The sequence below is a fragment of the Carcharodon carcharias genome, chromosome 12, assembly GCF_017639515.1.
Source record: "Carcharodon carcharias isolate sCarCar2 chromosome 12, sCarCar2.pri, whole genome shotgun sequence".
Classification (NCBI taxonomy): domain Eukaryota; kingdom Metazoa; phylum Chordata; class Chondrichthyes; order Lamniformes; family Lamnidae; genus Carcharodon; species Carcharodon carcharias.
The window spans coordinates 40,939,482-40,957,147 of NC_054478.1; the positions used below are offsets into that span (position 1 = coordinate 40,939,482).

At 39.5% G+C, this 17,666-nt stretch overlaps 1 protein-coding gene across 3 annotated transcripts in view; it reads right to left on the reverse strand.

The window, feature by feature from the left end:
• Positions 1–17,666, reverse strand: part of arhgap15 (Rho GTPase activating protein 15) — a 781,647-nt gene that overhangs the window by 75,932 nt on the left and 688,049 nt on the right. The window lies entirely within an intron of this gene.

The window sequence follows — 17,666 nt, forward strand, 5'->3', positions numbered from 1 at the left end:
TGGGGAGTAGAGGCAGCTCCTGTAGCCCCAACGATTTCCTTGGGTGGGCTTCCCCTTTGATTGGCACGGCCTTCCACCCTCAGTCATCCAGAATTTTAAGTAATCACAGAATCACAGGTTCTTATCTCTCCGAGGTCTCCTCGCTGTCTCAGTGGTACCCACCGCTCCTGGTTGACCCAGCAGCATCAGGAATCGGCCCCTCCTTAATTGGACAAGCCCAAAGACAGCCAATAAGGAGGCTCGTTGCTGGCAAATGTAGACATGGGACCCCATTTTGTCCTAACTTTGGGATCTGGTCATTCATCCCTCTGTTTTAGTGACCAACAACCTGACTCAGGACTGATGTCTCAGTACATGGTGGTTAGCCTGGTTAACAATATTTTCCATTACTAAGAAACAGTGACATTCGTTATCATACAATTAGGCTAAAAAAAACCTTTCAGCTAAGATGATTAATTAATGGTTCATCATATTCAGCTAAAAGATAGATAAATCAATGATAGCTCTAGTTAACAATGCTGCAGCAGGTGGTTCTTGAATTTGAATCTGAAGTAAGTAGAAGTGCAGGTGTATGGAATTTGATTCATTCAGCTTCTCACAAATGATAAACTATTCCCTGAATATGGTTAACTGAAAAACGTGGAAATTAAAAACACTACAATCATATTGGATGGTTATAGGTTTGACACATCAGATCAAAAAGAGACCTAAGTTCAGCTCTGATTGGGCAGTCTGAATTCAGGAGTCCTTGCTTTTCTAAGAAGGATGCTTTATTTGCAAAAAAATGTTGCTACAGTTAGTTGACTTATTTATCTATAGGAGCTTTCAGCACATGGTAGCTAATATGGAGAATGCCATAAACCACTTGTGCAAGGTTCTGATGCAAGGGATCAAAATTTCTGAAGCTCACCATGGAGTGGGTGACTACTCCCGAACGATCTTCAGCAGAATTTCCCATGTAAGAGCCTATACCAGAGTCTCAGGAATGCCTATACTGTAGCCATGCAGGTCCTCAGTACTACTGTCTTCTCTTTCTTGGACATATGAGGAGATTGTATTGAGAGATCCACTGATAAGGACTTTAGTGGTTTTAATGCTTTTTGTTGCATCTGCCCTCAAGCAGATCAGTGGGCAAGTTGAGTTACAGGACAAACATTGAATGGTCAGTGATGGTATTGTTGTTTCTCTGGATGACAACAGATTGGTACCTCCTGCCTCATCTAATGAATGCACACATGCCACAAAGCATCAGGTTCAGGCTAGCCCTGTAGTCACCAAAGGGGTGCAGTATCCAAAACAAAAGCAGAATTACCTGGAAAAACTCAGCAGGTCTGGCAGCATCGGCGGAGAAGAAAAGAGTTGACGTTTCGAGTCCTCATGACCCTTCAACAGAACTAGCTCACCATGGAGTGTGTGACTACTCCCAAACGATCTTCAGCAGAATTTCCCATGTAAGAGCCTATACCAGAGTCTCAGGAATGCCTATACTGTAGCCATGCAGGTCCTCAGTACTACTGAGTTCTGTTGAAGGGTCATGAGGACTCGAAACGTCAACTCTTTTCTTCTCCGCCGATGCTGCCAGAGCTGCTGAGTTTTTCCAGGTAATTCTGTTTTTGTTTTGGATTTCCAGCATCCGCAGTTTTTTTGTTTTTATCTCTCTGGGTGCAGTATCCAGTTGAGTCACCTCAGGCCCCTGCTCACTGAGGGTGGTAACCACCACTATTTCAAGTGTCCTTGCCTGAAACACACCAGCATGCCACCTCTTAATCTCAAGCCAGTGGAGGAGTTCATTGGAGAATAGGTAATTTAGGGAGTAGCTTCTGGACACGCAAAATGAGCACAGTTCTATTGGGAGCTAATTTAATGTTCCATTGAGATTTATTTTCAGGACATAATAGAGTCTATGATCAGTCTCACCCAGTTAATCAGACTCACTTAATCTGGTATACAGTATAGCTATGAAATTCTCAATGACTTGGCGCTTTGGAGTGTTGCCCACTACATATTAATTTCACATCGAATCTTGAAGTCTTACATGTGATCCGATTATACTCCTGGAGTAGTGGTCCAGTAGGCACTGAAGATGATTGAGGATCAGTTTGGATTCATTTGAAGAAATAAGCTCAGAGGAGTATCGTTGCTGGGCACTGGCAGGGGTCATTGTGCCACCATGTATGAGCATCTGGGCACATGCTGTTATATGCCACAAAAGTAATGGCATGTATCCATTAAGTTGCTCATTGCTGTCTTCCATGTTACCATGATAATAGTCACTTGTCTGCATGGAATCCAACAGTCTCACGTGATCCTGACCTGACCCCGAATCGAGTTTGAGCACAATATGGTAAAAACCTGTCATCTTGTGAATGACAACAGCTACTCAGGAGGGCTGCCTTCCATTTATTTACCCTGGGCTGGATTTGAACCCAGTTTTGAGCCAACTGCGCCACCTAGCTAATCATTTTTATTTACTGTGATTTGCCACAACAATAGGAAAAACTAGGAGGAGAAAAAATTTGAATATTAAATTATTCAAACAGAATATTAAGGTACTTTTTGTTACGGTGCATTATTAATTGAATAATTTAATACTCTGTCTACAAATGAGACAGTAGTCATGTTTTGTAAAATTACAGTTGTCAATTTGTGCTTTTGCCAGCAGTTGCTGAAGCTCTCTGTCAGTGGTTTAATACACAATTTATTCAGAATCATTAGCAGAAGCACGACTGAGGCCAGCATCGGCATATCAAACTCTAGGTGCCAGTGTTACAACAGAATGACCATTTTTTTTTTCATATTTGGTGTGACCGATCATGTGATGCATAAAGTCTAAATGGCTTACTGAATGTTGTAGCACGGTTCCATCCCATTGGCTGCAGTAGGGGTGCATGCAGATGGATGACAGTGACAAGGGGGAGAAGTGCTTTTGCTTATCCGTGCGTTAAGATGCCATCCAGAGGCTCTGTGCTGCAGACACTTCATTAGAATGCCAAGATAATGGCAAACTACCACTAGGAGTGACACCCCATTTCCTGCTTACTGATCTCTCCCACCTCAGCAGATGTCAGCAATCCCACACAGCCCTCGCGCAGCCCTGACTTTCAAACACTTTGACTTCGTGTTCTACTGTCCCTCTGACTTGAAAAATGCTACAAAATTGCAGGCTGAGAGGAAATTGTTCCACATTTCCTGACAAATTGAGTTAAATGGACATTAAGTGAGCTTTAAGAAAACAAATGGCTTTCTTTATCACAGGTGGACACTGATGTTCTAATGGGTCTGTGCTGATTGTATCATTGCTAATGGTTTGACAGGAAGCATTAGAATTTTTCATAAAAAAAAACTGGCAGAGCACGTCTTGCTAACACAGACCTGTCAAGCGCACTCTGTCCCTTTTGTGCAGGGAAGCAGATGTTTCTAAGTATACTATAGACTGGCATTAGATCGAGTGGCAGATGCCTGTGAGGATGCCAGGTTTTTAGATTTTATGAAATGAGCATGTGGCGTTCTGGGCAAAGACTTCTCTGTTCAAACTTTGCTAATTCTCAAAAGGCATTTTTCTTTTCTGAATCAGAACATCATCTTTCATTATAAGTGCTTTAATACACCTAGGCACACACCTGAGGCATTAGCTGCAAGCTTGGTTATGTTCCCACTGTCCACTCCACTCATTACATGCTCCAACCCACTGTCCCCTCCTGTCTTTGTTTCTAATTCCTGCAATGGACCATTGCACTGCTATAAGGTTTGACAAGTTCCAGATAAATTTAAACTACACTTCAATTTTATTTGTTTTACATCTGACAAGTTTTTGTTAAATAAGAAAGTAAAGTGGTTTGATGTTCAGCACAAACCGAACACATTGAAAATTCAGCAAGGTTCACTCACTAAGATATTTTGAATCACTGAGGAATTTACTTTATTAATTGCTGTTTTATCACAAATTTTCTGCTGTGTCCAGACTAAAACAATTTTGCTAAACACTGCATAGTATGAAAAATCAACATTCTACCCTATTGCATTTAATATGTTGCTAAAGGATTACAGAATCAGTAAGGATATATCAGAACATCAACTGATAATATAATTTTGCATAACTGATGCATAAATGAAGCTGGAAAACCTAATGTAGCGGTTTCCATGATTTGCTGAAATCATGTATAGACTAACATAATGTTAATCTGTTGACAAATTTAATAAATATTCTATTGATTAGTTTTCAGAATTTACTGACAATTTTCCACTATCTTGATGACTAAAGCAGTGATTAAACCATTGCCTGCCATCATACTACATAGTCTAGTGAACTAGTTGTATAAACCATCAAACACATTGACCAACCAGGTGACTGCAAATTTCCTGCTACAGGACTCCTGTAAAATCATCATTAACTGCTGCTAATTGTCTTCTTAGACAGTTCCAAAAATTACATCATTTTTTGCAGGTACTTAACTCTTAAATTGCCAGCAGATTCAGTGAAATGACAGTCTTCCTACGGCAGACAAGTTTTCAACTCACACAACATAACAGTGGAATGTACATTGTTCTAATAAAGTTACTCAACAGTTTGAAATAGTATTGCATCATATTTAGTACTAAGTCTCAACTATTAAAATAAATACATAAATAAACTTTGATTAGGATTGAAAAAAATCACTTTGTCTTTGAAATTACACCACAAATGCTGATCATATTTTATGAAATTTCCTGCTTTGATACTTTAGCAGTGATGTGACTCATTTAATTTAATTAGTTCAGTATCTCTGCTAGATAGGAAATATTGATGAACACAGTGTGCTTTCATAGTTGTTCTCAGGCTGACACAATTGCAGGGCCAGTAATTCTTGACATTCCTATTTTCCCTTTTCCATTTTCCTTCCTCTTATTTTCTAAGGTTTGTTCCTGATTAATTATGTTGAAAATACTTCCTTTTCGTTGTTTCTCCTTTCTCCTGTCCTTTGCACAATGCTTTTCAAGATTATAAAAATATTGGGTCACTTTTCCAGTCACTTGGAAGTCCATGCTTGAAACACTGACATGAATCTTTGACATTTTTTTATACACACAAATCCTGTCTGTAGATCCAATGCACAGATGATTAAATGTACCTTATTTCATGAAAAAATGAGTGCATTTCTCCTCCCCTTTCATCAGTCAATTTGTGTTGAAGTAACATCTCGTATACTCTGCTTATAAATGCACCCCTTAACCATTTAATAAAGCTACACTGTAAAGAGGTTTACATAGAGTCACTGATTCTCTTTCAGATTCAGGTTATCTTCAAATTTCCACTCACCATGAATTTAGCCTAGAAAGTATTGTTTGCAATATTAGTAAATGACCACATAACGCTTTTTGATATTTCTGTCTGCTGTTTTAAGGGACGCTTTAATCTTTTAAAATGAATGGTGTAATGGGATTCAGCCCTGGAAACAGCATGGAGGCAGCACAGGGGCTATCGTGTGCAAAGGTAGTGAAAGGCCAGCCTCGGTGATCCTGGCACTTTGCCCAGCTGCAAAAAAAAAATCAATGGAAATTTGCACATCACAAAATGTAGACCTCATTGCACCCTCATCATTCAGTGGGGCCATTCCTGAGGGATACTCCAATTGTGCTGTCACCAGAGTTCCTGACGTCTCCCTTGAAGATGGAGCTTAATGCAATCTACAGAGTGGTCATCTTTAACAGTGTAGAGTGTCAAGTTGCTATATGATTTGTAAGCCCTCACTTAGATGATCAAATGGATGGGAATTCTGCACTTTACAGCAGACTCTGTAAAGTTGGAAGGTCAGTGGCAATACTAAGCCTCCACGTAGGAACAACCATACCTATGAGGAGTGACTCCACCTAGTGAATGCTTGCTGTTGACACTGTTGATAACATTTGTTGCTAAACAAAAACAGCCCTATAGTCCTCACCTTCTCGGACCCCAACCTCCCCACATACTTCTCATGCCCCATTCATGCCAACCTATACTCCTCTGTCCACCCCATGGCCCTTTATAGCCCCTATGCCAACTTAGTACCAAATCATAAGTGCCCACCTATCACTCCATGCCAACTCACCCAGTATCCACCATGGGCAGACCTCATGACCCTTGCTGAGGAAAATAATAAAGTTCTAAGCGTCTATTGATGAATTTACTATGTTAAAAAGACACACTGTCATTGATAAAAGCCATCCACTACATTTAAATTTCTTCAGCCTCTTAATCCCTTATAACAACAAGCATTTGTAGTCACAGTCCCACATCAAAGATTTTATAACCACTTGGATCTGTCAATCAAACTGTGAACTGACAAGCACCATGCTGTGATAGTGCTAGGTTGTGAAATCAGCTATGGAACACATATCCAATAATGATAGCCCTCAGATTTATGTCAACAAAGGCTGAAATAGCAAGCGCTGATTTTTTTTCTAACCAATCAGCTTTGACTGTTCCCTTGATAGCTTGATAACCCATTTGACAGCTCCCTTGACAGCTCCATGATAGCTTCCTTGATAGTTCCCTTTACAGCTCCCTTAAAAGCTTGACAGCTCCCTTGACAGTTCTCTTGACAGTTTGACAGCCCCCTTGACAGTTTGACAGTGCCCCTGACAGTTCCCATGATTGCTTGACAGCTCCCTTGACGGGTCTCTTGACAGTTTGACAGCTCCCTTGACAGGTCTCTTGACAGTTCGACAGCCCCCTTACAGTTTAATAGCTCCCCTGACAGTTCCCTTGACAGTTTGACAGCTCCTCTGACAGTTCCAATGAGCTTGACAGTTCCACTCAGTTTGTTCACTTTTTATGTATATTCATGTCCAATTTTAACAGTTCCATAGGGCACCTTAACTCTCTCAAAAGGCACCTTATACCTCCAAAAGGTGCCCCTGGACCTATCTAAAAGGATATCCGACCTCTCAAAACAACTCCGCGAACTTTAAACTTTCTCCTGATAGGTCTAAAGTGAACAAGTAATGTTTCTGATAGTCCACTAGCCAAAATTGGATCTGATTGAAGGCAGCCACCTCCATGAACAATGGATGAGTAAACTACAACCAATCACCCGTTCAGTACGCCCCCCCCATCCCCCAACCGCCTCCCCCTGCCGCTGGTGAAAATGGTGGGGGCCAGGTTTGGGGCGCAGGACTTTTGGATTCAGGCTTCTGGCACTATTTTGTCATGATGGAGAGTCTTTCTGTCTGTATGAGAATTCAGACCAAAATGTTTAACCTGATGTTGGCAAAAGTGTGGAAAAGCCTGCACAGTTAAAGAGCAAGGGCAATAAATAGTGTTGAATGTTTAAAGGGGGATCCAGTCAATATTTTAATGAAAGAAATAATTGAATGAAATAAGAAATAGAATATGTAAAGTATTTTTTGAACTTTGGGATTGGCCAGAGTCAGTTGCAGGGGCCTTTCCTTGTCAATGTTCCATTCTACATACTCATGTAATATATTGGCCAGATCTTCCAGTCTCCAGATCATTGGAAACCAGATGTACAAACCAAGGTGCGCATCGAGGCCCTGCAGAAATCCCGACACACTGCACTCTATGGGAATTGCCCAGGAGGTTTGAGCTTCTGATGGGCAATTCCCCTGCTTCTCGGGTTCCTCTGACTCTGAGTTAGGGAGCTTCAGACAGTTCTGCGATACTTACCCAGAAAGTTACCGAGGAAATGTTAGACTGAAAAATCCTAGTCTAACTCTTTTGTAACTACAGAACTGACCCCTCAATCACTCACACACACCCCCTGACTACCCCTCCCAAGACCTCCTGACTCCCCATGACCCCCCAACCTCACTACCTCCGACTCGACCCGACTGCCCACTTGACCAATCTAACCCTTGACTATTTGACTGTTCCTCTATACCACATTGACATCAGACCACCTGACTAACCCCGCAACCAGATCTAATCACTTCCAACCACCTGACTGCCCCTCCCAACCACGCTAACACCCAACCACCCAACTACTCTCCCAACTAGACCTCCCTACCCACCCTATACACCTACCGCCTTACCTACCTGCCATCTCTCTGTCTGCCATCCTATTCACCTCACCTCACCCATCTTCCACCTTACTCAACTCATCCACCTACCACCCTATCCACTTACATGCTTACCTCTTCTGCCCTACTCACTTATCTCACACACCTAACCACCCTCAGCCTTGCCCATTCACTAACATTCATCCATTCACCCATTCCCATTAACATTCACACTGGACATTTAAACGTACCTTATGCCAGCTTGTGCTGTAAAAAGTGGGCATGGCTTATCTTTCCCCTGATACCTCTGTGCTGTGATAGAGTTCTGCGTGGGACTGAAGAAGCTGAGCTTGGGCGTCCCGACCAGAAATGCGGAGCACCATCGGGGCATTGAAATGTTCAAGTGGAGCGGCAACCTGATGACGATTGCCGTTCCACAGAAGATCAGGCTATTCTCTCTCTATCTCTCTCTCTCTCTCAAAGCAACTATGTAATGGCAGCTAAATGCAACCATATTTTGCACAATTATCACAAGTTAAGATCACTACACAATCAAATTTAACAAAATAACGATGTTGTCATTATATTTATGTTATGGTTGCAAAATGTGGTAATAGATATTTGGGAATGCACCACTCATGGGATAAGAGACTTGTGTGTTCCTGAGATAAAGGAATATAAGGAAAATAGCACATTTAGAAAAGTAGAGACCTTGGACAGTATTATACATAAGTCAATAAACCTGGAATAATTTGCCGATTTCAGCGCAAGCTAAACCACAATAGCTGCCTCAGGGCAACATGCTCATCTCCAAGAACAAGTTGGGACAAAAAAACCTGTGAGTGAAACCAAGGCTATCTTTTATAGAAATGGTTAAAATTGATATGGAGATATACCCTCAATACCACTAAACTATAGGAAAGATAACTCAAGATGAGACATCACACAAACTTCATCCTGCACGAGTTAGCGTTTAACTTTTTTATACCTAATGACTACTTGGTGGCTGTGTCCAGAAGGCAGCCCTCAACCACATATTCTGAGCACTCACCTACATACAGCTGTTTTAAATAGCCTAGAAGACTACTAGTTCCATCAGTACTGTCATAACCCAAAGGACCCAGCTCATTGCTTCCTGTCATTGCTCCCTATATCAAAATGGTTGTGAATTTGACATCTAATTGGTCAGTGGCTTCAGAGCTATTTTGTGCTGCCTTCTTACAGAGATTAAAATAACTGTTGCTTTATTATTGCAACTGAATCTCATATTGCATTAATTTGGACTAAAATTCAGAGCCATTGTGGTAGATTTTCTACTTCCTGCCAAGACATAATATCACCGTCGAAGTTCAGCTGTCCTTTATAGAATGTCACCTATTTCTATTTCTGTTGAGATTAATGAGAATGTAAAGCAACAGCTCAAATAATAATTGGTTAGAACACGTGATTTACATCCAGGCGGCAAGTTGAAAATCAATTCTATTCTGTTTTGACTCTTAGCAGTTCACATAATGGCACACGACTATATGGAGGTTTGACTAAAACAATGAAAGATAACTTCAAGCTATTTGTTTTTATAGACCACAAAGAATTCTTGCTATGTTTTTTTTAGTCCACAAATGAACAAAGCCATTGGTGTCAGAAAAGGTACTTACTAACAGAGCTCTTGGATCCTGGTCCTTTGTTTAGTTGGACTAATGGATCTGAGTTGCACCCTTGTTTTGGGCTGACTGAATTGATACTATAGACAGAGTAGATCAGCAGACAGTTCTTATGTAGAACACATTCTATTTCTTTACAAAGGAACTCAGCAGCAACACTTGCCTGCTTACATCTCAAACTCTGTCTCTACATTACAAACTCTAACTCTAGACTTCTACTGACTACTGATTACTAAGGTAGCACACGCTACTCTGTCATTAGATAATAAGATCATGTAATATTCCATTAAACGTTCTTCTTAAAGGTATATTATACATCAGATTACTACAAGAACCCTTTTTCTTTCAGAGCTGTGTGGAAAGAATTGATTTGTATCACTTCATCAGGTAGACAAAATTTGCTTGTAACTAAACTCCCTCCACAATCACAGTCATACATAAACAGAGAGAGAAAATGTACATTTTAAAAGCTCCTCACTTTTTTTATTCATTCACGGTACGTGGGCTTCGCTGGCTGGGCCAGCATTTATTGCCCAACTCTAGCTGCCCTTGAGAAGGTGGCAGTGTGCTGCCTTTCTGAACCACTGGGCTGTCCATGTGGTGTAGGTACACCCACAGAGCTGTTAGGAAGGGAGTTCCAGGATGTTGACCCAGCGACAGTGAAGGAATGGTGATATATTTCCAAGTCAGGATGGTGAGTGACTTGGTGGGGAACTTCCAGGTACTGGTGTTCCCATCTATCTGCTGCCATTGTCCTTCTAGATGGTAGTGGTTGTGAGTTTGGAAGGTGCTGTCTAAGGAGGCTTGGTGAATTCCTGCATTGCATTTTGTAGATGGTATTCACTGAAGCTAATGTGTATCGGTGGTGGAGAGAGTGAATGTTTGTGGATGTGGTGCCAATCAAGTAGGCTGTTTTGGCCTAGACGGTGTCAAGCTTCTTGAGTGTTGTTGGAGCTGCACTCATCCAGGCAAGAAGGGAGTATTTCATTACACTCCTTAATTGTGCCATGTAGATGGTGGACAGGTTTTGGGGAGTCAGGAGGCGAGTAAATCGTTGCACGATTCATAGGCTCTGACCTGCTCTTGTAGCCACAGTATTTACATGGCTAGTCCAGTTCAGTTTCTGGTCAATGGTAACCCCCAGGATGTTGATAATGGGGGATTCAGTGATGGTAATGCCATTGAGCATCAATGGGCGATGGTTGGATTCTCTCTTGTTGGAGATTGTCATTGCCTGACACTTTTGTGACACGAATGTTACTTGCCACTTGTCAGGCCAAATCTGAATATTGTCCAGGTTTGCTGCATTTGGACATGGACTGCTTCAGTATCTGAGGAGTTGTGAATGGTGCTGAACATTGTGCAATCATCAGCAATCATCCCCACTTCTGACCTTATGATGGAAGAAAGGTCATTGATGAAGCAGCTGAAGATGGTTGGGCTGAGGACACTATCCTGAGGAACTCCTACAGTGATGTCCTGGAGCTGAGATGACTGATCTCCAACAACTACAAACATCTTTAGACCAACAAATATTAAAAAGAGAAAGTGATCCAGAGGAAGTTCCTGAGAACATCTCTAAGGTAGATGAATAATTGGTATTGTTCTAAATGGATAAGAATATCAGCAGCTTTGTTTAGTTGGAAAACAACCAAATTAATCTTAATGGTAACTGAACTTTTAATTTGCCTGTAACCATAATTAAGGTGGGGGTGACCTTTCAGTAGACAGGAAAAAGAGAAGGGATGTGCATGTATATTTCAATAGCAAGAGTTTCTCTCTTTCACACAAATGAAGTTAAAGTGTGCTGTTACTTCTCAACAGGATTTATTCTCTTTATTATATACATTCAACATCGAAACAGAAAAGGGTTTCTTTAATTTAAAAAAAAAATTTACACACTCTACCAAATAAAAAAACTGAAAACTTACTAGGTGATAAATTATTGCCTTTCCCTGTAAACACTGAAATCATCAAACCAATTTTTCTCCTTTGCTACCTTACTCAAATGAAAATTAGTGCACTGGGATAGATGTAGGATTACAGGACAAGATGAAAGAGTTGATCAAGCTAGGGAACTGCATTACAACTGTGAGGAGGAATTTGAGTGGATTTCCATTTAATATTCATTCTGAACTGATAATCTAGAATTGAACCAATTTAGATCAATTTGTTTTATTTTTTTTATTCGTCCATGAGATGTAGGCTTCATTGGCTAGGCCAGCATTTATTGTGTATCCTTATCTAAATACCTAAATTTAGCCTTTGAGATGGCTAAAATTTGCCCTTTAAAAAAACAGGCAGAGGGACAAATTAGTGCGTGTGCCATCATTTGAATTTTTCATAATTTTTCTCTCCCACTATAATGGAGATTTGGCTACAGTTTAGATCAAGATCACAGTTACAAAGAGGATACATAAGGCTAATTGCAGGTTATAAAAAACACTCTAAAGCATTGCAATGATGAGGGTGGGAGAGGGACAGTGTACTCCCATTGGGTTGAGTAGAAAGATCAAATCAAATGATGCTGTCCTGCCTACATTGTATCCCCTGGGGCTGCTTATTGGACAAAACATGGAGCTCTGCAATTAGGTGCACATGTCTTTGCAGTAGAAATGCTCGCTGAGAGGAGATTGAGCTAAATACAATTTAATTTTTCACACTTAAATGTAAATTCTATACCAATATGCTTGGAGACATTTTGCTCGAAGTGTTGTTTCAGGCATGCTCCGTACCCTTGACTTTTTTGTGTGTTGACACATTTTATATCTGTGTACATTAGACATTTTGGCACAAAATGTGAGCCTGTTCACAAAATTCTGTGCTAAAGTCTTTCCTTATGCCTCATTCATTACTTCAGGCTTTATTCTTTACTTTTCAGAAAATAAAAGATGAGGCAAAGTATAAAATGGCTGTTCATTCAGATGCTTTTGCTGATTTCAAATAAATGGATGCCATTGTATACGTATATACTAGAAGTTACTAAAGTAATTCACCCGTTGATATTTATAGGCGTGGGATTAGCTCACTATAATTACTGGACAGACTTATGATTAATAAACAAAACTCTGAATAGTTTAAAATGAATTAAGAATTGCAGTCTCACATCAGCTTTATTGTCAGTGCCAGTGAAGGCATCTACTGCACTAACCTTCTATGCCACGGGCACCTTGCAGACCCCTGCCATAGCAACAATGGGCATCACTCAGTCAGAAATGTCTGAAACAATTTCTCAACTCTCTGTTGCTATGCAGAGGATGACAAATTATTATCTTAGCTTCCAAATGCCCCTGCAGCAGTAACAAAAAATAGGAATTGTTTGCTATTATTGACTTCCCTAATGACTTTGAACTGCTGAGAATATGCAAGTATGCATTGATGGCAGAGATTTCCAGCCTATGAACTTACAGGAGAATTTGATGCCAAGAGGATCATTATGGATGAGTTTACCCGTTAACCTGATGGCACTCATGACTCATTTATCTGTACTAATTTAAGACAATGTAGAACATATTTAACTCAAATGAATGGTCACCAACCTGAAATGTTAGCTTTGTTTTTCTTTCTCTGCGAATACTGGCTGACCTGCTGAATGTTTCCAGTATGACCAGCTTGAAGAAATTCTATTGTTCTCACTGAATGGACTTTCACTTGCCTCTTTTACCTGTTTACCTCACTTGCTTAAACACTGCTCGTCCTTAACACCTTCTCGTTCTGATGAAAGATCATTGATCTGAAATATCAATTCTGTTTCCAACATTACAATGGTGAATATACGTTAGAAGTAACTCATTGGCTGTAAAGTGCTTTGGGACACGAGAAGCTGTGAAGTGCTATATAAATGTGAGTCTTTCTTTCTCAGATGTTTCCTGACTTGTTGATGTTTCCAGCATTTTCTGTTCTTATTTCAAATTTCCAGCATCAAAGTGATTGTGCTATAGAGGAACATCTCAGTAAACTTGTGGAGTAGAGTGCAAACAAGGGCAATGAAGCTTTCAATTGAGGTTTTCATAGGGAACGAACAAATCTTTAATTCGGCAGGGAGTAGAAGGGATGAAGTTTGCATTGAGTGGAGCTGGAGATAAAACAGTTCACATGAGATCATAACACAGGCTGAAATGATAAAGAAGCTGGAATGGATGAATGAATCTATCTTATTTCTGCTTTTGGATATTTTGATATTCTTGCTTTGAAAAATGCTAACTAATCTTTGCATACAAATGTACCTGGTTGTGCTGTTACTTGCAGGCACCATCTCAAACAATGTACAATTAAAATTGACAAAAATAGCAAAAAAGGCAGCTTAATGTAGAATAATAACAGCTGATGATAGCAGCTGTTCAGATTGTCAATGAATTTGTTCAGCTTGCTGGCAGAACGTGCAGATCAGGGATGCAGTTCATAATAATGCATGTTGATGTGGCAAGCATGTGTTGTTAAATGGAACTTCTGGAAAATTATGTGAAACATTGTATACCTTAAAATAACATGAAACTTCAAAGGACATTTATAAGCACACCTACCAACTTTGGTCCCCTATTTCCTCCAGCAGTGACAGCCGGCTCATGGCTGCCTACTGCCAGCTTTGGGTGCAGCTGTTGTGCCTACTGACTCAATCCCACATGGGCATAAAGAGCCACTGCACTGGCAACACCTCACATAGAGCACTGCTGTTACGGTCTTTTCAAGTGGAATTTCATGTCAAAACCTGCAGCAACGTTTCCTAGTTAACAAACTGTAAACATGATCTAAAAGATATTTGATTCACAACAATTTATTTTGTAAACTAATAGCAATGACTTTAGTTTATCTATAATAGGTCCTATGGTTGATCAATTATATGGCATAATGTAGTCATGCAGTAGCTCAAATATCTAAGAATACCCTTCCAGGCCATAGGTTCAAGTTGCAAAGCTTGCCTGTTGTTGGAATTCACTTACTCAAGTTTTGTTACTTCTTAGATAAGCAAAACATCACCAGCGAAGCTACCATAGTCCAAGTTATTGCACTCACACCACACAGCCTGTCGATGGATAATGATTGACAGCATATATATACCTGAGGCTTAGCCTCCTTCAGAGTGAAAGAGATTATATGGGAATAGGTTACTTAAACAGAAGAGTAGATTATGGGAAATAAATTTTAATTTAATTTTAAAAACATCTTCTAAAGCATGTTGTGGCTTTAAACCCCGAGTACAGACAGGAATTTCTTTTGGCTTATTTACATAAAATGAAGTTATGGAATAAACTACTTTGATCTTTAATGCAAGAAATCAAGTGCAGGCAGGATCTACAGCATAGATTTCTTCTATGCCATTATACAGCATCCATGGCTTTGTTTTGAATGTCAATATTATCACTTTTTAAGAATTGGTCCCTACAAATGTACCTACAATATCAAATTGTATGTAGGATGGTTTAGCGGGTGTGGGAACTTGGTGTTAAACATCTGATTTTGATTTTATTTTTAAGTTTTGCTTCTTGTGGCTTGTAATCTTGATATTTATAGAACCAACTCTAAAGATCAGTCTTGCCAGATAACATGTGGCCTTCTGGAGTCGTAGAAAACATTACTACTCCCAATGATCTTACAAAATAATTTAATGCACATTCCCTCTTTGCCAATGAGAGTCAAACAAAAGACCTTATTCTTCTCTTCCTCAGGTCTATTGGCCTGCCAACAACCTCCAGAAACATCCTTTCCCAGTCTGTCATTCCCGCATTAAACAAGCAGGTACTAAAACAAAATATTTTTCAATGCAACTTAGTTTTGATACTGTGCCTCCCGTAATACCTGTGAATCCATCTATGAACTCATATAACGGTGACACATGTTTGATGAAATCCAGATAATAGTAACATATATCTATATGCAGAAATTTGTTGCTCTATGCCTGAACTATTCCCTTTTCAAAAGTGCAGCTGATTTAAAATCTGAAATGATCTGAATTTGTGACCATTTGAGTTTCAAATCGATTTTTATGATCACTTTTGCTGTCCATTCATCAGTGGCATTGCAACACAATTATTAAAATAACCTGGCAGAGCAGAAACTGGGCAATTGGCAAAGGGATCTGTGTGATATTTCATGCAGTACTAGGAAGCTATTCACACAATTTCTCATCTCAGAGTTGGCCAAATGCAAAATGACAGGATGACATCAACCATCAGCAATGACATCACCAAAAGCTATTGCTTTAGGATCTTTAAATGACATATTGGCATAAGTGCAATTCAAAAGTTGAGGAGAAACCTTGTTTTCCTCTAATGTGGTGCAGCTTTAAAACAAGTCCAGTAATAAAAGGAACTGACTGAATACAGCTCAAACACGAACTTCAGCCCATTTTTCAACACGTGGCTCATTCCATCTCAGACTGACATAAAACAACCCTGCCCGTCTGCCCACGAGGTTAGTATACTCTCTAGGCACACAGCCACACTCTGCCCTCATAAACCTGTGTGCACTGGGACTTGCTGAACATGCTCAAGGGCTGGATGACATCTCCCTTCAGTGTGCCAACATTAGTCCCTCAGCACAATGTAGACTACAGTAAGCTGACTACAGACTGCATGCTGTGGATGATTTAATATACGCAAACATCAAAGTACTTTCTTTCTTGATTACATTTTTTTTCTAACAAACTTAGCGCCAGCCATTTTATGAATAATCAGACTCAAACAAAAATTACCGGTATAGTTAAAAAGAAAGGTAAAATGCAGTGTATTAAGCAGATACAGTATTCTGAACTTTTATTTGTCATTTTAGTTGGCTTTGAAAAATGACCAGCAGTTGGATTATAACATAATTTGTCTTGTCTTTATTACTAGTACAAAGGACACCATTCATTAATTATTCTGCCGTTGCAGCTTAACACTGCCTGGAAAGGTCCCTCTTTGGACAGATGGCTGCAAAGATGTTATTTATATCAATCAGTTCAAAATGCTCAACAAGGATTACTGTTTCTGTGACTACAATGATTTATTTCTTTTTACCTCATACACCCTACACCTCTTGCCTGTTGTAGGAACTGTTATTTTCAGTACAAATAATATTGTATGTGCAATATTGTACCAACACAACAAAATTACTAAGCAGAGCAGATTTAAATTGTTTTATTATTCTAATTTTGCTCAAAGTGAATACCTAAATGAATATCTTGCTACCTCAATCCTTATGTTGACCACCAAAATAATTCATGAGAATATTAGGAGCCTGGTGTGTCTTTTGCTATTATAGGGCTTTGTTATAAAACATAATATTTATTAGAGCAACTCCCTCTCAAAAAGTTTTATTTATTTTAATCTGCATTGACATATTGTAGATAAACAGGTTAACTAAACAAGTTGTACTGAGGCAATTGTGCATGAGTCACGTCAGAGTCCTGAAAAAGAAGCGATCAGACCTCCAGCCTTTTAGAGGATATCCTGAGTGCTGACAGAAGACAAGTGTATTTGTTTTTTATGGCCTAATCTACTCTCGTTTACACCCAATACTTGTCACATTTTCATGGAAATATGCTTTGTTCATTCAAAAACATTTTTCTCAAATGTAACTGGGATAATATCTCATTCTTTGCTCTGTAACCAATATTATACATAATTTGAAAACCTGTTAGCCTGCCAAACATTACACATACAGTTACTGTATTTTGTTTGGAACTAAGAGTAAATCAGAATACTATAATCCCAACAGGAGCAGCAATGCATTTTTTTTTACAATATACAATAAAGTTACTCTTTTCTTTCAGGCAATTTAACAGTATAACCTTGCCATTAGGATCAGCTTGCTGGAATTAAACCTCATCTAGCCAAATATCAGCAACATGCAAATAACCTTGCAGGTTCTGATTAAGATTTTAACCATATCCTTTTGCTTTTAGTTGGGGAAAAACAAAGTCTTTGTGGATCTAAGTTGTAATTTATTAAACATGAAAGACCCCTTGATGAAATATAGAAATGAGATACATTTTGCATTTCAAAGATTTAAGCTGACAACTTACTTGCATGCAAATGAGGGAGAGATTTGTAA